The 24,317-nt window shown below is 45.0% G+C and overlaps 1 protein-coding gene and 1 pseudogene across 1 annotated transcript in view; one reads left to right on the plus strand and one right to left on the minus strand.

The window, feature by feature from the left end:
• Positions 1-24,317, minus strand: part of LOC135378428 (neprilysin-1-like) — a 98,432-nt gene that overhangs the window by 6,623 nt on the left and 67,492 nt on the right. The window lies entirely within an intron of this gene.
• LOC135378559 (uncharacterized) lies at positions 5,101-6,553 on the plus strand (annotated as a pseudogene).

The following is a 24,317-nucleotide window of genomic DNA, read 5'->3' on the forward strand; positions in this document are numbered from 1 at the left end:
GGGCAATATGGTCTACATATTGGGCCCATATTGGCTGAATATTGGCGATACGGGTCCAATATGGGACCAGTTTTGCCACGACTTTCCGCATATTGGCTCAAACTTTGCATTATGGGCCCCATACTGGCTGAAATTTAGGAAAATGGCACGATCCCGTGTTCGGTTCTTGTAAGCAGCATGGCAAGATAGGACGTTGAAGCGTTTGAAATGCCCTACTCAATACATCGTTACATCGAACTACTTCCCGCAGACGATACACATTGCTCGAAACAGTGAACGCTGGAAATCCAACTAAACATGCACTGTAACTCAGCTGATACAGCTAGTACTGCTGATGCAAACAGCCGTCAACTTACTTCACAATGCCAATCAGTTGTAGTTGCGGAATAAAACGAAACGACTCAGAGCGTGTGGTCGTTTCACTGAAATCGTGTGTCATACCACTCTTAATGCGCATGCGCGACACTCGGATCGGTCGTTTCCTTCGAGCGAAAATTTCGGTAGTTAGTCTCTAATGACAATGGAAGCTGTATGTGAAGTAAAAACTCAATGTCTGATACAAAGGGATATCCGTACTGTAACGCTAGGTGCCTTGAAGCTACTGTAGATGCAGTGCGAGTTGCTGAGGCGTATATCCCTCACCGACACCGTCACGACAGTGTTTCGCTCCTTTATACGAGGGGTGTTCAAGTCAAACCGGGACTTTTCATTTTTCGCAAAAATAAAATGAACTTACAGGCGAGAAATTTATTTTCCAACGAAATCTCCAGCTGCACTAATGCACTTGTCCCAGCGTTTCACGAGGGCTTGGATGCCAGCAGCGTAGAAATCCTTACCGACACGTACCAGCCATGATCGGACCGCATTCTTGACCTCGTCGTCGCAGCTGAAGTGGCGGCCCCAAGGAACGCCTTTAGTGGCCCGAAGAGATGGAAATTGCTGGGGGCAAGGTCTGGACTGTAAGGGGGATGTGGCAGCAACTCCCAGCCAAGTTCCTGTAAGGTGCGTGTCGTGAGATGCGCGGTATGGGGGCGTGCATTGTCATGTAGGAGGAGGACTCCTTTGGTGATGAGACCCGGCCGCTTTTGCTTCAGCGCCTTATGCACGTCCCTGAGAACCTGGCAGTAATATGCACTATTGATGGTGGTACCACTGGGCAGAAAATCAACATGAACAACGCCAGCCTTGTCCCAGAAAACCGTGGCCATGACCTTACCCGCAGACGGGGTGCTTCGGAACTTCTTGGGAGCTGGCGAGCCCGGATGCCTCCACTGTTTTGATGCGCAGGAGTAAAATGGTGCACCCACGTTTCATCGCACGTGATGATCCGATCAAAGAACGGCTGTCCTTCAGTGTCGATACGGTGCCTTAGCTCTTGGGAGATTTCCAGTCTTCTCTGCCGGTCAAGCACGGAGATCTGCCTCGGGACCCAACGGGCACTAACTTTCCGAAACTGGAGGTGTTCATGAATGATAGTGCTCAACGTTCCCACAGAAAGGTCCGTCTTTCGGGCCAGTTCGAGACATGTTATCCGTCGGTCCTTGAGGATCAGGCGCTCCATCAGTTGGATGTCCTCAGGAACTCTGACACTGGGCTCTGGACCAGGATCGTCTTGCACTGATGTACGGCCGTCTCGGAATCTTTTGCACCACTCAAACGCTTTGCTACGGCTAAGTGTATCGAGGTCATACTGAGCCAGAAGTATTCTGTGAATTTCAGATGACTTTACGCCTTCATTCTCGAGAAACTGCATGACAATTCGCTGTTCGATGTGCGCGCTCACCTCGTTGTCGGCCATCTTGCCAAGCACGTGTCTTCTGTTTTGCACAAACTTTGGACCACCACGTGGCGAACGCGGAGGCCTGTCGCGTGTGAAAATGATGAAAAAGAAGTAGCGCGAGCCATTTGTACAATTGGGAGACAGAAAGTCCTGGTTTGACTTCAACACCCCTCGTACTTTAGGAGCGGGTTGTAAGTTTTTAGGTCATGATGGTAGTAAGATCCCAATGAAGGCTTATGAGGGATGGGTAGGACTCTTGTCTCACTTTAAATCCGCGTAAGCGGTGGAAAGAGGCAAATGAGAGCCGGTCCCTCATCTGGAGAGGAGCCCCTTGATAACGCGGTCCGTCTCCAGATGGGTCGTGCATTTGAACACGGGGCCTATCAAACGGTCATCGGGGCACAATCGCTTGCGGTGCTGTTTCCGGGAGGGTTTCTTCCTAAAATCTGGGACTACCTGGATCCTTGAGCAAGACGGGCATTGCTCCTGTTTTTAGGGCGATGTAATGTTTTTTTTTAAAGCGACGCAACCGTGATCAGTTAGATCAGCACAACAAGAAGAGCCAATGAAGTAATATCACTTTTAGTAGTGGATATTATACCGGATAATTCATTATTATTACACAAATTCATCATCGGCATCATCACGGAAGAATTGGCACAATTCCTGCAAAATGGGATTGCCAATGTAGGCAGCCCGGATTGGTCCAATGGGGAGCCTGGTGACACTTTTCATGTGGGACCAATATTGGCAGCCCATATTAGGCCGATATTGGAGAACCTGGCAGCCCACATTGGGCCAATATTGGTGTGCTGCCTGGGATATGGTTCACTTTAAAATACAATAGTGGCACAACAGTTTCCTGCGCGACGAAGGCAGCATGGGCTGTGGAACTGCGGACAGGAGATTCGAGACAACCGTGTCGCGAGAAGTGCCTTGCTTGGGCCTATATTGACTTCGAATTTACCCAATATGGGGCCGATGTGAGGTCGATATTGAGCTGCTGCCTGAGTAATATGGGGTGTACATTGGCAATGCTGGAGCTGAATATCGGCTGCCAATGTTAGGCCTTACTTAGGCAGGGTTACAATTGTAAAATTGGGCCAACATTGGAAGTCCGAGACAGCCTATATTTGTCCAGCCTGGGACCCATATTGGGGTGCTGCCTGGGTGTGATCACGAACGACGCCACAGTGGCCAGTCTGTGGATTGATTTTGTCCATCCTACGGTTCTTTAATGTGCGCATAAATCTCAGCGCACATTATTTAACGGTCCCTCACAGAAAGCGTGTCTAAGCAACTTGTACCCTGCGACCAAGTTACTGGCGTCCTCGACAGGGATCGAACCCGCAACCTTGGCATCATAAGGCGGACACACTATACCAACTGATCCGTGCAGGCCGGTCTATGGCTGTTTTGTGTTCGTCCATCCATGATGATACTTACGGCCAGTTTCTCCGATGTGTGTTTTAAGGGAGCCCCGGCAGGAAGTCTGGTACATACCACCTCGCTTGTTTTAATGCGATACCATTATAAGCTCCGTGCGGATGTAATTCCCTCCGTACTAGTGGCGCCCCGCAGTGGAGGCCCCGCCTTCAGATCTTGCGGGGCCACAGTGCGACGGGGTATACGCTTCGACGTTGTGTCTCTGGGCCCTTCGCGACAATGCCGAAATGTAAGAACATTTGCTGCGTTGTAAATTGCAGCAAGGCATACAGAAACGATCCTGAGATAATTTTGTATTCATTCCCATCGAAGCCGTATGAACAGGACCGTCAGAACATGTGGATCCAGCTTGTTCGGCGTCAAAATAGGTTCTGCGGTTGGCTGCTAGCGGCCCATTCTGATTCGTCGATAATTATTTGTTTTACCAACGATGATGGCGGCAGCTGGGAGCCGACAAAGCATTCCAGAACAGGGTGTCGGAGCGAACCGAAAACCGGAAAAAAAACGCTATTTTGGTGCGAACCGGAACGGAATCGAAACCGTATACGTTTTTTTTTCGCTCAGGAGGGAAACCGAAAAATATATTTAACGGTTTTCGGTCCAAAAAAACAAAAACTTCGCCGGTTTGGACTACGGATAGGCGAATGAAACAGACGTCGTGTGCTCTGAAGTCATGTCATGGGTACCATACGAGGGTTACGGTTACGGTGGAATGTATGTCGGTATACTATGACCCTTAGGCTCCCTTTGTAATGGTTTATCGTTCGCGCACGCACACAGACTTAGAGGTACATGTGACTCTCTAGCAATGTGCCGTACTGTGCGTTCTAATTTGATCCCCGCAAACTCTCCTCAACTAAACAGCGACCCAAGGCGGCTGCATAACGGCATCTTTATCGGTTGAGTTTGAGTTTGAGTTTGATTATAGAAAAAAAAAAACGGAAGATATTGAATTCATCACTGACGAATTCTGCTACTCCCACAAAGGAAATGAAATGAATGAAAGGAGAAAGAAAACTGAAAAGATGAAAAGGTAAAAAAAGAAAGACATCACCCCTCCCAGTCGCCGACCTGTACGTGCATATGCGTAGCCACATCCCCTCGTAGCCACGTAGCCATCTTTATCGGTAATGTCGCGCAACGCGTCCCTTGTTTGAGAGCAGCTATATATTTACGTATACGCGAGGGCAAGCCCGTGCGAAGTGGCAACTCTTTTGTGGACAGGACACGAAGAAAATAAAACGGAGCCGTCGAGCCCGTTTGTGAGTGAAGGTGTTCCTCGATTTGCGTCGTACTCGTGCTGTGGTGCTTGCTGGCTAGACAGTAGCAACAGACATACGGATGGGACGCGATCGCTCCAACCCAGCAAGAAAGTACTGTACGTATGACATCACGACAAACAAGTCCGTTTGTAGCATGTGCTTCAAGAAAGGAGAAAGCCTATTTGAACAGACAGTAACCTACAGGGATCAGGAGCTACCAATTTCACAGCTGTCTATTAATATTAAATACCATGTATGCGGAATAAACGGGTTTACATTTTGTAACATTGATTTTTTTTGTGGGGATAAATATTCCCAGCAGAAGCGGAACCGGTTAAAAACCGGTATGAACCGTTATTTTTTTGCTCCGGAGCAGAACCGGATCGTTTATGATGTAACCGGAACGAAAACCGTTTCGGTTGGACACCCTGTTCCAGAATATGCTGTCGACATTTCGTGAACAATTGAAAAAGCAACTAGGAGGGACACCCGAGCTACAACCCGAACATATCTGACGAAGTGTATAAGAGGCGGGCCCCGGTAAATGACGAGGCACGGTACCTCAGGTGAGTGTCCAAGGCATTCATTCGCACCGTAGCCTATGATCAACACATGTACGTTGGCAGACACAAAAGGTGCGCGACGAAGGCGGCCACCCAAGATGCTGCAGGAGCACGAGTAAACATCTCATCACCCGATTTGCTTCCTGATGAGGTACTCCAGAAACGAGTGTGCAATACTGTTTTCTTAAAATACTTGTGGTGAACACTGGATGGATCGCTTCGATAATAGAGGATGACTGATGCACTGAGCTGATGTTTATCTCAAAGGGATTTGGAACACGTAGCATAACATTGTTTCTGATTTTAGTCACATCATTAGCAAAATAATAATAATAATAACCTATGATGGGCCAGGTATGATCCCACAACCTTCCTATCATATATCCAGGATCTAGACACTGATGGAGGGGAAAATGCAGTCCTTAGCTCTGTAGGCATCTTTGGAGTTGTCAACAGCAGTAAGTTGGTTCCAGAGTCTTCTCAGGTAGGAGTCACCAGCCAGCCACCTGCACAAGCTTGTGAAAAGGGTACGAGTGACCCAGGACCCTCATCAGTGACACCACTAGTTCTGATTGATGTGTGTGTCGGATCAAGTTACAAGGAGTGCTGCTTTCTTGGCTTCAGCTCAGTCGACGGCAATGAGCAGAAGTTCATGTCACTAGCTGCGGTTCCTTTAGATGTATTCGCGCTCCTCCACGGTCTCATTCCAGATACAGGCAGGAAGCGAAATGAGCTTTCAGTGAAGGACAAGCTGTTGCTTTTTTTAATCAAGATGAAGCACGGAGTGCCCTTCTCATTCTTAACAACAATATTTTCTGTGGATCGTACAACCGCGTCCAGAATATTCAAGTCAGTTTTGAACTACATATGTGGTGTGACAAGAGACTGGATGTACTGGCCGAGCCGGTAAAGCCGTGCAAGCAACAATGCCACGGTCTTTCCGTGAACTGTATCCTATGTGCAGAGTAATGATCGACTGCACAGAGCTGCAGATTGAGAGGCCTTCGTCAGTTGAACAACAAAACTTGTGTTTTTCACACTACAAAGGACACCACACCCTCAAGTACTTAATCGGAATTGCGCCTAGTGGGCTTATCACATTTCTTTCTAGAGGCATGGGCAGAAGAGTGTCAGATGCAACGTTGACAGTGGAATCTCAGCTTCTTCTCAAGTTGGAAGCGCAAGATGTGGTACTCGCTGATAAGGGATTCCCGAGAATTCGCACAGGCGTGGGTACCCGAAATGCAACCTTAGTAATGCCACCGTTTGCAAGTTCCCATCAGTTCTCGGAGTCGGAATCAGATGCCTGCTATGACACTGCAAGTGTCCGCATACACGTAGAACGGGCCATACAACGGATAAAGGTCTATGACATTCTGAATCACCGAATTCCGCAGGAGTTGACCCCATACATGGACAAGATTGTGCATGTTCTATGTGTTTTAATCAACTTGAAGCCAGGACTGTTTAAAAAAGGCATTGCTAACCAAGTGACAGCTTGAATTTTTGCCGATATCATCAGTCCCACATGTACTTTGTATTGGAAGCAACTTAAAGGGGCACTAAAATGCAAAACCAAGTTCACTTCAATTACGTTACACGTTAAGTTACTTTTGTACTTATCATAATTCAGAACTTTCATTCTGTTACGAAGCTACAATCAAAATTATACCGGACACTTTTTTGCTTAGGCTCTAAGAAGTGAATGTCATTTCAGCTCGTGCAACAGTGTTGTTAGTCCATACTGCGCGTGCCACACCATGGAGCAGTCCCGGTGAAAAACATAGTACGCATTGCGTAGCAGACTGGCGTAACAAGAACGTCAAGTTAAATGCTGTCAGTAGAACATTCGCGAGAACTGTTGTGGGTTACAGTTCAGTGAATCGGTATTGAAAAATTCAGCAGTGCGCACATGCTACACGCGCGCTTCTCCTGCTGTCTCATTGGATACCACCAATCTTTGCGTCCTGGGGATCCCATTCGTTGCCGCCAAAGACGGCTCAGTTTGCATTGCGTTTTTCTTCTAACTGGAAGCATTGTGTCAACTAATTTTGCTTGAATTATACATTGAAACATAGACTTTCATTTGAGAGCAAGTTGTTTTTGCATTTTAGTGCCCCTCTAAAAAACAGAGTTCAACATGCAGTACATTCTTGTTAACTCAAACTGTGATTAATTTGGCCTGCTATGGCCCGGTTTCAGCAACCCAGATTAACATTGGAACCGACATCAACAACCCTTATTGTTGCTGAAAATTCATCACATCACTAACGTTGGTAAAAAAAAAATTGAGTGTTATCAAGTTTTAGGGACCTTTGACCTTGGTTCAATGCTAACCAGTGTCAGTGAAAGCGGGCCTTCGTTTTCCACATCTTGAAATCCTGCCTAATTGAGAGTGATGCATAATGTTGTGTACAAGTCCATGTGTAGTGGCAGTATGGCTGCGCAGTGCAAAGAACACCATAGCTTAGCGTTCAAGGCTATCGGCATTGTATCTCAGATATTTGTGTCCTCATCCCAAAATGAATATCTTTATTGCACTTTATCTTTATTGCACTTCAATACACAATACTGCTGCACACACAGTCATATTATAACATACGGTTTGTGCTTACAACTAATGTTAATGTAGTAGATAATAAAATGCTCTATGGCTTATAAATACAGTTGTTGGTCTCTATACTTACTCTGAGAGTGCAGCAAGAAAATGATTAAAGTAAAAGCTCCTTAGTGCAGGAATAACCTCTGACAGAAAGCTGTCATTCCGTTTAACTACTAACCTGACTTGATCATTTGAAGAATAAATACACTCAAGCAACCCAAGCACATGCATGGAATTTTACCTGAGTGTAATATGCACTGCTCTCCTCCCGGAGGGTACTGGCATCATTGCATTCACTGACGAAGCATAGAAGCGGCTTCTCCGTTATTACCTTGTTCCTACGGCTGTAGGGGCACTTTATTTCTAGCAGGACGGTTCGCTCATCATGGCCCCTACATCGGAAAACATGTCACCACACAACCGTCTGCCCTGTTAGCGATAGTAACAAAGCACACAATAGTCCGCATCATATCAGCCTCAGTCTTCCTATAAATTCATTGATGACGGAAAGAAATGGATGCATGGAAGAGGACATATGATGATGAAAAGAATAATGTGAAACGAAACTCAAATGTGTTAATGGCCATGAGCTAGCGGATCGATGCACGATCGATGTTAGTCGGAATTACTTACCTAAAAATACCATCCGGAGAGCATGCAAGCCAGTGCTCTTCGGGATGTACTACAAGTCCATATTGGCACCTGACACCTGATACTGCCCTTCGTAATGTTGTCATGCCTCTGGTTCCGTGACTATCCCATACTCTGTTGCTTTTGAAAAGAAGGGGTGCTCATTTGCCATCATACTTGCCAACTTTTGATACTCTCCTGTCCAGTGAATTACACGATGAGCCTGTAAGTGCACTGAGCTTGTAGATCACATATTGAGACAAATTATAAGGATTATTACTGCAGTTTTGTGGCATAAAAGCAACAAATGCTATGGTGTCAAAGCTGTGGTGGTGGATGTAATCACCTAAAAGTAAAATGGTTAAGTTACAAACTCTCAACTGCTGAATCAGAATCTGGAAGCATGCCGCGAGACAGATCATATTGTTACCTTTGTCGCTGTTATCCTTCCTCGTCTTTCCTTGCTCCACAGAGTCCTGTCACGAAATGACGAAATGTGTCAGCCGCAAGTGTCTCTCTTCCCCCACGTGACACAAGGATGTTATCCTCATAAAATTTCAACTTCTTGTCAGTAAGCTCTGAAATGAACTTTTGTTCTTTGAAAAGCAAGGTTTCACCGGCATGACAAACAGAAAAACTGGGAAAGCTACGCCGCTTCTCGTCCCACTGAAACACATTTGTCAATTGTGTACCACCTGTAGGGTCACCTGTAGCCACATCACTAGTCTCACTGTTTTCAGCAACTAGCATGTCAACCAGTGGGCAATTAATGCCAGGGAAAAATTTCAAAACATAAGACATGTCTCTTGACTCTGCATTCGCTTGTACACCTGTTGCGAGAAAAACAGAATGTCACACAAGACGACTGGATGGCTGCAGAGCCTCACTTGCCAGGATTCCGTCGGAGCCATAAAAGAACTTCGGGTATACTTTTTTTTCTACTTGGAACACCCCATGCTTGTGGCTGGCTGGCTTTTGATGCGCCTTCATCGCAATGCACATGCAATGCCACGGCAGCAGCATGCTTGCATCGCCCAGCCACACCTCCTTTGCAGTCGCACCGCTCCTCCGTGATGTACCTCTCCTTGTTAAGCTTTCGAATGACAAAAACGATATTTTGAGTCATACGCAAGGTAGCTCACCTATCTCTTAGGTATAAGACTTACCCTCAAAATCACCAGCTTACTGGACTTGTTGATATCAGTTTGAGTGATGCACTCGCCGTGTATATCGCTGCCGCTGTCGTCTAACGACTCATATACGCCATGAACGTGCTCAGACTCATATAGAAGCCTTCCTTTTTGCAAATTTGACTACCTAAAGAAGTTTTCCAGCGCACTCAGGGGCTGGAAGCCGGTGTATATCACCAGTGGTCCACGTTCGTCATTCATTTTCAGCTTCTCATGCCCCGCAAATTCTGTTGAACTTCCCACTAGGGGAGTGGCGATCGTGGCGCCACCGTGCCTCTGCCCGGAGCTTATTGGGCTCACCCCTCGAAAATTCCTATGCTCTCCGCCAAAAACTTGGACGATAAAAACTTGGACGATAGGTCGCGCCACGGGAACGACCAGCTCCGGTGGCGCAGCGGTAACGCGTGCGCTTGGAGACTGGGAGGTCCGCGGTTCGAATCCGCGGGCCGGCTGTGCCGTCTAGGGTTTTTCCTGGGTTTCCCTCAGATGTGTAATAGGCGTATGCCGGCACAGTTCCCCTGAAGTCGGCCCATGGAGTCCTCCCCCCGAGCGGATTCCGCTCGGTCTTCCACTTCACCCTTTCCTCTCCTCCTCTCCACCACCTTTCCCTTCCCAAGAAACATGCCGCCTAATCAGGCAGGCAGACCTCTCGGGTTCCTCCCAACGACACTCCTCCTCCTCCTCGCCACGGGAACCGTGAAGCCGCAGAAGAGCTCATGGCAGGGTATTCAACGTGACTCCTCCCCTTCTCCCGTATGCAGCTCGGCGTGCGCGCTCGAATACCCTCGGCATCACATGCAGTCGGCATCACATATAGTTTCAGATCATGTGTCTGTGCAACTGTGAGACAAGGGTACCTACTAAAGCATAGCGGCGGGGGTGTTTACTAGGTGAAATTATCACGAGACAGCTGCGGGCATTACAATGATACGTCATACGTATTACATCTTGCAAGCGAGACTGCCAAGGTGGGAGAGGGACGTCTTGCGTCGCCGTGGCATGGGCGTGCCGACATGAACGTTCTCGGATTTCCTATTTAGTGGCCGTTGTATACGCGTTGCAGTAAATCCATTTAGGTTTGTCGCCATACCCACAAGTTTCATGTGAATGCTTCAAGTCATTAAAATCAAAGGCTCTCAAAATACACGGCAAAACAAAACAAAAAAAGGAAAGAAAGGAAGGAGTGTGATATATGCATCATTCAGTGGAGGCGCCTGCGACCGGCACCGGCACGACAATCGATTGGATTAGCGGTCCAGGGCTCTACCAGTTGTGCTAAGCTAACACGCCTTCTCAGCGACTTCGAGGGTACGTCATCTGAAGGGACAAACCAGTCACTCTCTCTCACTCATCCTCCTTTCACTCTTACATTTTTGCACACTCATACACACATTCATACGACAGGGATCGACGAAAGCGGCAATTGTTGAACAAGAGAGAACTGATGTTCTGAGGCTGGAAAAACATAGAAGGGACAATCACATACAAGGCCTCAAGTTGCCTAAGAAATTAACGATGAAAGATGGAAGTTACTGGAAAGGTTAGCCAGGCTGTAGGACTCGAACCCACATCTTCTGGATTACCGGTCCAGGGCTCTACCAATTGAGCTGAGCTAACACGCATTCTCGGCGACTTCCAGGGTGCGTCATCTGAAGGGACAAACCAGTCACTCTCTCTCACTGATCCTCCTTTCACTCTTACATTTTTGCACACTCATACACACATTCATACGACAGGGATCGACTCTTGTTCAACAATTGCCGCTTGCGTCGATCCCTGTCGTATGAATGTGTGTATGAGTGTGCAAAAATGTAAGAGTGAAAGGAGGATGAGTGAGAGAGAGTGACTGGTTTGTCCCTTCAGATGACGCACCCTGGAAGTCGCTGAGAAGGCGTGTTAGCTTAACGACAATCGACTTCGAATTTGATTGTGAACTTGACACGCTGAAACGTACCAATCATACTTGCAAGATAACTGAACACGCTGGAGTGCACGAATTATATAACGTATTTTATCAATCAGAAGCCGTTACTATTCATACGCTAAACCCGTGTAAGCAATGAAGAAGAAACAAACAAGATTGGCTTGAATAAAAAGTTATCCTCTAATTCGGGTCAGTGAAGCTTATTCCTTGACGCCAAACCCCACAGCGCGTTATCCTCTCTAGCATTAGGTCGTAACTCATTGCAGTTCTGCTCCTATACATTTGACCCATATCTGCAAACCATTACGCGCAATTTAAATCATCCCCGGATTTTCTTAGCAGTTCAACTATTGCAATCGATTTACCCCTCATCAGCAGGGAGACGGCTAATTTCTTTAGTGGTATTTCATCCTTGGGCTGACTGAGCAGGCGTATCAGTTTTCTTTTTTTTTTGGGGGGGGGGAGGGGGCCGAACGTTGTTTTGATGTTCACTGTAGCTTTTTTTTTCGTGTTAGTACCGCAGAAAAGCAAATTTGGCTGTGAGCGGCGTACAGACGTAGACAGATGGAGAGAGGACAGCACGAGTCGGGGACAGAGGGGTTAGTACGCGTCCTAGGCCGACTTCAGGGAGAACTGTGCCGACACTCGTCTATAGTAAATCTGCCGGAAATCCAATGGAAAACCTTAGACAGCACAGACGGTGGTAGGATTCGAACTCAGCAGCTCCCAGTCTTTAGTGCGATCTTGGCTACCAGCAACGAGGGGACGCTCTTACCCATTCATCCCAGCGAGACAGAGAGGGAATAGAATGCTCAACCGCCTTGGGGTCATTCCATTTTAAATCGACCAAGGTCGGCTGGTGACATTTTTTAATTTCAGTCAAAAAAAAAAAAAAAAAAAGCAACTATATTTGTTGGAAACGACCTTCAGCGAAGACGAAAGCAGGTACTCGCTGCTTCCTACGATCAGCCAGTCCGCAGATGGAGAGGGGGTAGACTGCGCCGTCTGCGCGACGTGACTTTTTCTCGTGAATCTGCAGCCCTACTGACGCCATTTCATTCGCGTCACAACCCTCATGGCTGGCACGCGTAAAGTCTGGACACTCTAGTATACCTGTACAGAGTGTAAACGATCACACTGTAAAAGGATGCTGAAGAAAAAATGCCGCAATCGGCAGATATGTCACAAAATAGGACATTTTTTAGCGCTCCTAGCTCCTCGTCGGCAGGTCGGATATCCCTAAATGACATATATTTTTAATGAGAAATATTTCCTCTATCGTTCAATATACAGAACACCTTTCTACCACGTTTTGTTACCGAAAGAGATATCAGTAAAGTTAGGTGAGAGGAGAAAATTGCCGATGTTTGGTATGGCTGCCCCAGCCGCTGCAATACTTATTCGAATAATTTTGCGGTTACTGAAAGGCCAACGTATGCCCCAAATGTAGCTGCAAAAATATGTTGCACTATTTTATTAGGGTGAACGCAGCGAATTTTTCTCTCAGCCCAGGTCTTGCATTTGCGGCCTTGCACTCTCACTGCTCTTTCGAGTGGCACGCCATCGAGCGTTTCCCATTTCGCAGGGCCTCGGTCTCCCTGATGTAGCACTGATTCCCACGGCTGGCACTTATTTGTGGACATGTCCACATCGGCATTCTTATTTGCGCAAAACCCCTTGATATGCTGTTGTGGGACCAACGGATGGCGTCTGTCAGTTATGCCGCAGCGACTGGGAGTTCAGTACTGACTGGCGATATGTACCTAATTATAGCAATAACATTTGCAACAATTTTGACAATACTGTACAGGGTGTAATAAAAACAAAAGCTATACTCTTGAGGTCTAAAAATAAGCCTGTGGCGATGAAACTCCCCACTGTCCAAGGTCGAAAATAAAGTTGTTGTTGTTGTTGTTGTTAAGCCCGTTGACACTCCTGTTTCTTTTTCTTTCTTTCTTTTTCCTTGGACGAAACAGCATCGAACTTGTAAAGTCCATCAAGATCTTGGGAGTATATTTCTCTGAAAACGTATCCTGGGACTGCAGTGTATCCAACGTCAAATAAAACATTTCTAAACCAATTGGGCTTATGAACCGTTCGCCATGTTCTGCCTCAAAAGGTTTTAAATTGTTATATATAATTCTCTTATCTTTCGTAAGCTTCTTCACGGCCACTTCCCGTGGCTTCCTTATTGCTTTTAGTCTGGGGCGCCACGTGTCAGGGCAGTATCAACGTACTATTAGTAGCTGAGAAGAATGTTGCTGATGGCAGTGATACCCAAAGTTTATTTAGCGCACTTAGGACTATGAAAATAACGAGCTTCCATACATATTTTCTCCTCAGAACCTACTTGGTAGCACTGAAGAATAATAACCAACTTGCATTGTCACTGTTTTCTTTGGAGCGACATCTGTTACATCGCACCCGGTGCATCGCACGCTGGAAAATTCCTGCCTCTAAGACTACGTATGCCGATCAACTGTTATCTTGTACATTGTCAAAAACACTAAACAATCTTTCGAGCAACGAAGTAAATGTTGAAAGCCTTTCAATACCTTTGTGCTCATTATTTTATTAACTCCACAGTGCTTTGTGTTTTTTTCGGCGATGAAACTCCCCACTCTCCAAGGTCGAAAATAAAGTTGTTTTGTGTTTTTTTTTTTCGCTTTCTTCTTTTATCTTTTTTTTTTTTGTTCCGTTCTTATGTTTCTGCTTGCTGGCATCTCGTTTGCTTAGGTATCTAGCGCTTTCTCATGTTCTGCTTGCTTAGTTTTGCTATATATTGTCAAGTGGGTAGTTATGACCTCTTGAACAGATTTAAACTATCAAATTGTTTCATACTGTCCTGCCGACAGAAGTGAAATATTGGGACTGTGCCCTCGTCAAGTGGCCAACATGGCTGCTTTTTGGCCTCGTCCCTGCGTGTTCCTTTGCTAGGTGTAATTGAATAAAGAATTAAATTTAACTGAATTAAAATCCGAGAAGTACGCGCTGTTACGTTAGCGGTGCGCTGCTGAGCAGAGAATCGGAGTGGGAGTTCATTGGAGGAATGCGACAACCAGAACGCTAAAACGTGAACGGGGCGATGTGTACGATAGCGTGAGCCCGTTCTGTGAGAAAACGAGCGAAAACGCAAACCGCTGCACGCAAGCGTAAACGCAGCAGTGTGAACCAGCTTTTAGAAACCAGAAACATTTGGGAACCTGAAGGTCGCTGGGGCATACGGAATAACCTTGAATCCTGGCATATCAAAAGAAACAATGATTGCAGGAATAAACACCCAGACCCGTTTCCGAATTGCTACGCCACCCTCTTCAATAAACAACCGATAATCCAACATGTTAAGGGGGTGCAACACCCTCCTGGCTCAATGGTATTCCTCATGCATTTTTCAAACCGCATAACACCGCAAGGAGTTGCTCAATTTGCATAAAATAGGTCTTGAATTGGAGATCTCATGGGTTCTAGTACTTAATGGTGCCAGAAATTCATCTTTTGTGTTGGAAATTTTTTCGCAGACGTCGGAAATTGCGTTTCGCGCTTCCTTCAAATTTGTTGGCTGGTCACAAAATAAATAGACCTAAGGTGAGAATTTTAATCCCATTAAGTACTAGAAAAATATGTCTAAAATCAATATGTCCCGAAAGAATTTGTTTATGTCGAAGCATAGAGTTGCTACACGGATTCTTGTGAGCAGTGGTTAGCGAAGGCTGACTCGCTGGGATTTTGGCTGTGCGCGGTGGTGCCATCTATCTGCATGCCACAGAAATCTGCACAAGTGGGAAAAACCAGATGAATTGTCACAATGTCCTTTCGCATGTGATAATAAATGGAGTGCGGACGCGCAGCTGTCGCTCGTTATCTCGGAACCCTTCGTTCCGTGGTTGTGCTGTGCCTGCCAGTCACGGTTTTACGCATAGCAGGAAACCTGTCTGCGGAAGACGGAAGAGACGCAAAGAACAGGCCCTGAAATTCAATAAGAGAAGGCATCTGAATATCTTCAAGTAGTACCAGACTCTCACGAATCAAGCAATCTTTCATCGAGAGCTAGCAGAAGCGACAGTACGCAAGACGTGTCTGCAGGAACGTCCGGAAACGGACCCTGTGTTGTTGAAGGGCGAAGCATTGTGGACAATATGCACTTGTTCAACTAATTTCAAGCTCTGAGAATCCACAGCCCATTCAACTGCACACTTGCTGTCATGAAGATAACGTCAGAGAACAGAAATGGATTGCGGAGCAAAATTAGGCTGCAATGCAAAATGTGCTTGCTGAAGGCCGTTACAGCTACTGAGGGCCAACCAGATAGCATGTCAGATCGTATGGACGTGAACAGAGTAGCTGTATCCAATGTGATATCCACTGGGGCTGGGTATACTTTGAGCGGTTCTATAATGATTAGCTCCATCCAGAGCTTGTTGACCCACGCATACCACGCAGTATGCCGATCAGGGACCCTGACTACAAGAAGAAACACAACACGCAGGAGGGGTCTTCGTAGTGCAACCATTTCGTCAGACTGTGTATATTCATACTGTTGTGCATGGTATATGCACTATAATTCCCTTTCCGTCACAGCGCTCTGCATTGCTGTGCTTGCAGTTGACCCCAATGTGGCCTTCATCATCTAAAATCCAAGTTATCGGATCCAGTGGCCGAAGCCTCTGCTCCGCCTCCGGTGTCATGACGAACATCAGCACATTCCCGTGGAGCGAGAACAGCGTCACACTGAGGGACACTGTACCCTAGCTGACTTATCGTTATCACAGGAAGCTTAATTCATGCATGTTTGTGTGTCCGTGGTGCTGCTGGTGTCCATTGGGTACTGTTTATTGTGGAAGCTTATCTCTTGTATTCATCTTTTAGACTGCCCCCACAACCCTTGTGTGAACAAACTCAGTTCAGCCACAGGTGTGTCCGATTCTCATAATCAGCTGTTCGTTTTTTATCTACACATCGTTGAGCTCTTCTTAGTCGTTATGCCGCTTAACTGAAATACGCGCATCCTGCACAACGCTGCACTTGGTCAGCTTATTCCCCCCTCCCCACCCCCCATTTGTGTGCGGCAGTCGCATCCTGTTATAGACAACACTCAAATGTTACGTTGTCTTGAACTGTCCTTGTGGATTAGGACGTGCTGTATGAGGGATGCGTGAGTTTCAGTGAAATAACGCAGCGTTCACATGCCTGCTTAGCTAAGCAGGTGTAAGCTAAACGCGTGTGTTGAAACGTGTGTTGGTGTCATGAAGTCATGGGGTAAAATACAACAGGGAACGGTTACACTAATGTGCCACAGGTGACAGTTCAATACAATTTCGATGTTCTTCATTCTGTGTACTAAAACATCTGGCAGCGAACAGTTTGGCTGACAGTTAAAACATTGGTATAGAACCAAGCCACGTGGCCTAGAACTTGGTATAGAACTTCGCGTACGCTAGATCGCCCTTCTCCAGGTGAGGGAACGGAGGGACATGCTGCAAGCACGATGGCCGATGGTCAGCGTCCGCGTCTCATTAGTCACAATTTGTGCACTGAGCTCGCCTTAGAAATTCCAGTGCACAACTGTTAATGCATGCCACCTCGTTACAAAAGCATCTGGCTATCAAGTCATCCGGTTGTTACGCACATTGAAGAACTCACGGTTTTACGCATAGCAGGAAACCTGTCTGCGTTTTTTTTTTTTTTTTTACAAGGAATAGCAAGTCTACTTCTGCCTGGCTGACCTTTCCTTTTTACCTGCCTCTTTTTTTTTGGAATAAACATATCCCCCTCCCCAGGTTGTTACAGCGATGCCCACCAATGGCGACCAGCAACCTGCCCGACGCCCCCGCACGTTGTAAAATCCACCACAAGCACTATACCGCTGGCACTCCCGCCGCTGTCATATGCAGCTTCATTCCCTTCTTTTTAGACTTCGTGTACAAATATGAGTGTCGAACTTGTCGCGTCGGCGTAAATGAGTCGACAACAGCACTGCCAACTATACTGAGACACCCATCACTATTCAGGTGATCAGATGCCGTCAAAACTGTGAATGAACGCCATGTAAGACCGCACTGCCGACTACACAACTTGGCTCGTCTTTACCGATCACACTGACCCAAAAATACAGTGCCAGTGTCAAAGTACCGTGATATCGCAGAACAGTCCACAATCATTTTATATGACAGTGCACTGATAATCTGGGGCTGGCGATGGTGCAGTAATTTTGCTGTTCACGAAATGATCCCGACGATTCCGAATACACAGAAGCACATGTGAGCTTGCCATGAATTTCATGAAGTCATTGGAGCACCCGCAAGCCATACCACTCCATTGCTTTCTCAATAGGCCAGCAACTATTTTTCAAATTAATGTAGATGGTCTGCGCAATCAGCTACTGTTCTTTCTTTTTCTTCTTCTCTTTTTCTTGTTTCTCCGCGGTTCCACAACGAGTGTCGGAAACATTTGTACCCGTATTCACCAGTCGACTTAAACCATTGGTTTAGTGACGTCGGGTTTAAATCGATCACGTGATCTCTCCGGCTATGAAGCGCCATCCAAAGGGTTGACCACAACGCATGCGCATTATTCACATTGTCACGGGACGGTTGAGGGGAGGGGGAAAGTAGCAGACGACAGGAGTGCGAGGGAGGGAAGGCTCCTGTGTTTTTATTTTTTTATTATGAGGTTGTTACGGAAGAAAAGTTGAGATGGCGCTGCTACAGGTGGTTGCGGAGTTACGGATCAGGGTATCGGTAATCGGTGGTTAGATCTACCTTCGTGTCTGTTAATGACAAGCTCCGCGAGATATGGTTGTTATGGTCGCTAAAAAGGTGTACATAGTCAGCGTTTGCAATGTTATTTGAAAAACAGAAGTAGGTATCCTCGCGGAGGTGATCGTTGTGCTATTGTCAGTGTTTGGTCGTCGATTGTGGTTGCGTGTAATAATTTCATCCGCATCGACCATCGCTTATTTATCGTCTGTTGTGCGATATATGTGGTGAACTGCAACGATCAAGATTGCCTCTCGATTGCGGGGGCATTCCTTTATACGCTTTCGACCCTGGTGTCATGAGCGCAACGTGTGTGCAAGTGTTTGATCACTGTGGGCTATGTAAACAGAAAGAAAGTTGATGCAAGGATGGCCTTATGCTGCATGGGACTCCCACACGCACAACTTTTACAGTGTTATCGTGTTAAGAAATAGACGTGATACTTTCAACGTGTCACAAACCTGCAACGCGTTAGATTATCTCCTTGCTGGCTTTGGAGCGCGACTGATACGGAAGACTTACTCAGGGTGCTGCCTTGTTTCTGTCGTCGTCCTGTGTGTGTGTGTGTCTGTGTATTTCGTTTGTTTGTTTAGCTCTGTTTTCGTCATGTTACCCAGGGCGTCCTTGCTTGTGAGCGTGGAAGTGTCGTGACCCCATGTCAGTGCGGTGCGTTGCTGTGCTTAACTCTGACCTCTTTTATTTCTGCATTTCAGCATATCAGATTATTGTAGAAATCACTAAGCACTAAATTGATTGTTCTGTTCAGCCCACAAAGATTCATCGTTACGTTGTGACTGTCTCTTGCTCTGATGAAATTTCACGAAATAGGAACATACCTAATGTATATATTTGTCATTACAGTTACTGAGCATATTTGTCATTTGATATGATGCATTCGACATTGTTAAAATAAATGGCCACACTTTAGTGCCAGCACACTACGTCTGAACCATTCAGGATTTGTAGTTTAATGAGACCATGTACACAAAATACAGATGTTAAAATTAACCAAATATATCATAAAGAAGGAGGTGTTATACCAGTTTCACAAGTGGTGTTCAAAGGGTAGAGCAAACAGGAATGGACCAAAGAAAACACATACAACAGCTGCAACATCAGCTACAAATAAGCCTGTGCTGCTATTTTGTTCAATAATTGCATTGTGCTTATTTCTTCAACTTCATATATTATTGAGGGAACACTTTTATGCAACTGGTTCGGGACTTGCACATTTTCCATGCTCATTCTTTACAAGCTTCTCTTTCAACTTCATACTGGCATTGTAAATTTCACTAGCATTATCATCGCACCATTACATGCCAAACCACCACGACCACCAATGCTTAAAAACTCCCCCCAGCTCATGCCATGCCATGCTAAAATACGGCTGCCAAGAGCACATCATGCACTAAACAAGTGTAGCAAGGCAGGGTAGGTCGTACGAATTATGGTGTACGACTGCATCATGCACTACGCTCTGTGAAATCACTCCTTATCTAAGCTTTTAATTTAGGATTCCTGTTCAGAAAGAATTTGCGTTAGTGATGCAGTTAGTTATCGCTCCACCCTAACACAGATCACTCAACTTTGACTGTGAAATGACATAAGAGGTCTGTGTGATGCCATGAGAATGATAACTGCCACTGTATAATTGTGTAAACTTATTTTGTTAATTTTTATTTCACCACTTGCTTGCCATTTTTTTAGTTTTCCAGTCATGCAATAGTTCTCTGACTATTTTCCCAGTTTTCCATGCCTTACTGGTTTGCAGACATCCTGAGATATACACGGTGATTCAAGCAACTGGGCATTCGAGGATTACATGTTTGTGACCTGCCTCAACTAATTCTCGTTCTTTACACCGATGATAAAGCTCTGAAAAATTATTGCGCAGGCTGCATTTCTGCACTGTGTGGTTATGCAGTTTGACTGTACAGCTTTGTATTGAGAGATTGTGCTATTTCTTGAGAAACGACACAGTGGAATACCAAAGCAAGGCAGACCTAGAGGTGCTCATTCTAGCATGAAATCTCTATAGTAGCACTGATCATTGTCTGCTTGCTTTCTGTATTGATCTATAGCAGACAGTGACATGAAGTTCACGATGGACAAATATGCACAATGCAAATAAGCTCACACAAAGAAAGAAATGCAACTTGAAATCACGTGCATCTTAGCTACAATGCGCTGTATTACTTTTATTAAAATTTACATGTTTGTATATCTTTCTTCCACAATTTCACTTATTTTTTTAACCACTTTGGTAGTTGTCACTTTGTAGAGGCGGACATATTCATCCAGTTGTGTCAACACAAATCTATGCAACTGGACAGTTTAATGTAGTGAGCATGATGTACTGCATCATCAAGGACAAAGTTTGGGAGTCCTTCCGTTGGGAAGGACAAAGTTTGGGATGTATAGGACATAACACTGAATATGTAGTAAAATAATACAGATGCCTCTGCATGACAAACCACCTAACTTCAGTAACGAGTGATGAACCTGCAGTCTTCAGGCAACTTCAGGAAATTAATACATGATGTATGGGGAAATGGTTCAAAAGATTTACCAGCACCCAAAGCAACAGTTTCACAAGTGCCGGCCAAATGCATTATGTTGGCGCCCAAGATAAGCATGTAATTATTTCATTCCACTTTACTGAACTTTATGCTCCCCTAAGAAAATGAAAATGTGGGAGGAGAGGGGGGGTTCTGAAAAGAAACAGAAGTAGTGTGAATTTCCCGTTAAAAAGAAATGAAAAATTTTTCACACTTAACCACAAGATTTATGAACCTATGGTGAAGCAAGCTCTTACACAGACATGTTTTTCGTGTGTTACATGAAGGTCAGTTGTGTTGGGGATGGCATGGTATGTGATAGGCCTAAGCTAATGCCAGCCACATATTTGTATAGCAGTAAAGTTTCTTCGCATGTGACTTTGAAGAACTGCTTACTTGAAACAAAATAAATAACCAGGTGTGACACATATACAATCTAATGTCACAGGCATTTGGTGCCAGTCATTCAGTGAAACTAGTTTGCACGAGATACCACATATTCTGCTGGTGACGATGAGGGGGAAGGAAGCTTTCCAGCGATAAATGTATGTCATGGTGTCGTGTATTGCAACAGCATTCAGGCACTGTTTCGAGTGACAGATCCATAGATGTTAAAACCATTTGTCGCTGATGACACATTCTTAGCTACATCCGAACTTTGTTACCGTAGTATTCCAACATTCTGTATACCCTCCAATCACTGCTTTAGGAGTGGAGCGCGAGTCAAGGCAGAGGAGAGCTGGTGTGAAATGGGAGTACCCATTCTGCGTAGTTATTGTACAGGACATGCCGTACGGGAAAAACTGTGGACCCTTAGCATGCACCTGAGCTGGTGTAAGGGGAACAAGTTGTAACATAGTTGAATGTACAGTAAGTACAGTATTACACATATGCATATTAGAAGTGGATATTACTATTTTCCTGGATTTACTATTTTCCTAGTGGATATTATATTAGTGGTTCACTATTTTTGAACTCAGCTATTCAGAACACGTTATATATAATAAATATATTATATTTATTATATATAAAATAGTATATTATAAATCATGTAGCATGATTCCATAGGAATGTGTTTTCCCATTCTTAAGATGTACCTCTACAGGATAAGAGACTACACAACAAGAGTGCACTGATCACACTAGTGTAAAGCTGCAGTGTCGTCGAGCAATTTTTAACAGTCCTGCTCACAGAAATGATGCAGAACAGCATGCATACATTTTAGCTTGAAAGAAAAGCCTTGAGCTTCAGGAGACACAAAAGGGACTCTGTTTTTCTGTTTAGTACTATATTCACACTCAACACCTGGGTACATGGATAAACTCTGTCGCCATATGACAGCTATCAACAACATAAAAGGAGATGCATAATGTCAAAAACCCCGAGACTAGGGAACACGAAGGGACAGACACAACAGACTTCGTGTTGTGTCTGTCCCTTCGTGTTCCCTAGTCTCGGGGGGGGGGGGGGGTTACATTATGCATCATCTTCACCAGCTCGCTTGCTTCCTAGCCATTCTTTCATTATAAAAGGAGAGATAGTGTAACATGGGTGCATGTTTACCCTGCTTTACTACTGTCATCAATATCCACATTGAACATGTGCACACAGAAGTTAACTATGCAGCCATATGGCAGCAGTCTATAAAATAAAAGATCAATAGCTACTGTTACTCTTTTCACGTTCTCGTGTGCTCAGTGTATATACAAACATCTGCACTGGCAGGACAAATCTATACCCATGCTGACAGAAGCTAACTTTCTTTTAAGTAGTTGACAACAGTCACGTGGCCATGTACAATATTTCCATGCACTCATGCTACAGTTACGACAGAACCACATTTCCATTTTGATGTTGCGTGTACCAGCTGGCTACTATTATAATTGTCAATACCATCTATTGATAAGTCTGTACCCTATGTTTTGTTAAATCTATCTGGAAGGTGTTATTATCAGTAATTGCAGTTTATCTAATTTTCAACTTCAAGTGCAATGCAATAATCAGCAAAAGAGCTTAAAGTTTCTGTACACATTGCCATTTATTCCTATGCAATTCAGCTCTTTTGCAGTAAACCTCAGACATATTAGTGGAGTCAGCATGTGGAATGTAGCAAGGAGTTTTTTCCTTGTGCACTGTTGCTTACTTATGCTTTCACGTGACCTCACCATCTAATTGAGCAGGGTATCGAGAGTGCATGCCTCGATGAAAAAAGTCATCCTTGTGGAACTACGTAATAGCCTTTATTGTCTCAATATAAACAAAAATCTCACGAATACAAAGTTGTTGTGACGAATGAGTCCACACCAGAGATTTTTTAAGAAATGATCTCCAGAATATCTGTGCTTATACAATGCACAAAAACAGTCATTGATTGGTTATGGTTATGTACCTGCAATAGTTAACCTAAAAAAGTAATGATGCATCCAAAAGGTCTCCAGCCTCCTGTAGCACACTGCTGTGTAGTGTCTTTTGCAGAAACAGCCCTACAAAAGCAGATCTACTGTTACCATACAATAAATCAAAATAGAAGTAAGCAGCTGTCTTTTTGAATGTTTTCCAATGTAGCAGTTGTAACACAATACCTGAATAACTTTTTTTCATTGGTCTCCTCTGCTGTGGCATGCTGAAATAAGTAAAACACACATTTCAGTTTGATCTATGTGAATTACAAATCTATTACATGTGAATCCAGGGAAAATGGGGACCTCGTTCGGTTTTGCTCCAGTATTTTCATAACCTGGGAAAGCAAAATCTGCTCAAATTCCGTGTTCAGTGTAGTGCAACAACATGCATATTTCCATGCCTAGATAGTATCCACACAACAGCCGCAAGACGCTAATGCACTTTACGATCAGTTCTATTGCACGGTTAAAGGTCTCTGGAGATAAGACACGCTGCAAAGAGATGAGAGATACTGGGACGGTTATGCGAGTGGGTAACGCCCCTCAATTTCTCCATCGGGGCTTGCAACAACCATCTAGCACGTTATTGCTCTTACTGTACAATGAGAGGGGTGCTTACAGTGTGTATCACAGGAGATGACACTCATAATAAGCGCCAGCACAAACAGCACTACGCTTTGTTTTTTAAGATGCACATTGAAGTTCGGCCATCCGCACGCTCTGTCGGTCCATTGGATTGGTATCTGGATTTTGTCCAGTGGCACATGTCGATGTCACTCACTTTGACCACACTTCGACGGTGCTTTTACGTTTACCATGCAAGAGCTTGCAATAGCGCCTTTGAAAAACAACTGCTGCATTTCGTGATCCCGGTCAAGCGTTACGCCACTTTGCTTTACTAACCGCGCATTTAAACCGATCCTGCTTAACTTTTACCAGTTAGACTTCGAATTAGTGAAACATCACCTACCACAACCACTCTACGATAGTTTTTTCAGCACACGTTCACAGTTACAACGTACTTAGGCCGACGTTAAACTATAGCCCCTCCCCTAGTTTAAAACACGTCCCATTCAAATACATGGGTCTTAAACCACCGGTTTAAGTAGCTTGGGTGGATGATCGAAATGGAATATTTGAAGGGAATATTCGTCCCATTGCGATCAAGTCCATCTCCTGGGCGCTTCTAGCAACTATATCAATCA

Source organism: Ornithodoros turicata, chromosome 1, assembly GCF_037126465.1.
Source record: "Ornithodoros turicata isolate Travis chromosome 1, ASM3712646v1, whole genome shotgun sequence".
In the NCBI taxonomy this organism is placed as follows: domain Eukaryota; kingdom Metazoa; phylum Arthropoda; class Arachnida; order Ixodida; family Argasidae; genus Ornithodoros; species Ornithodoros turicata.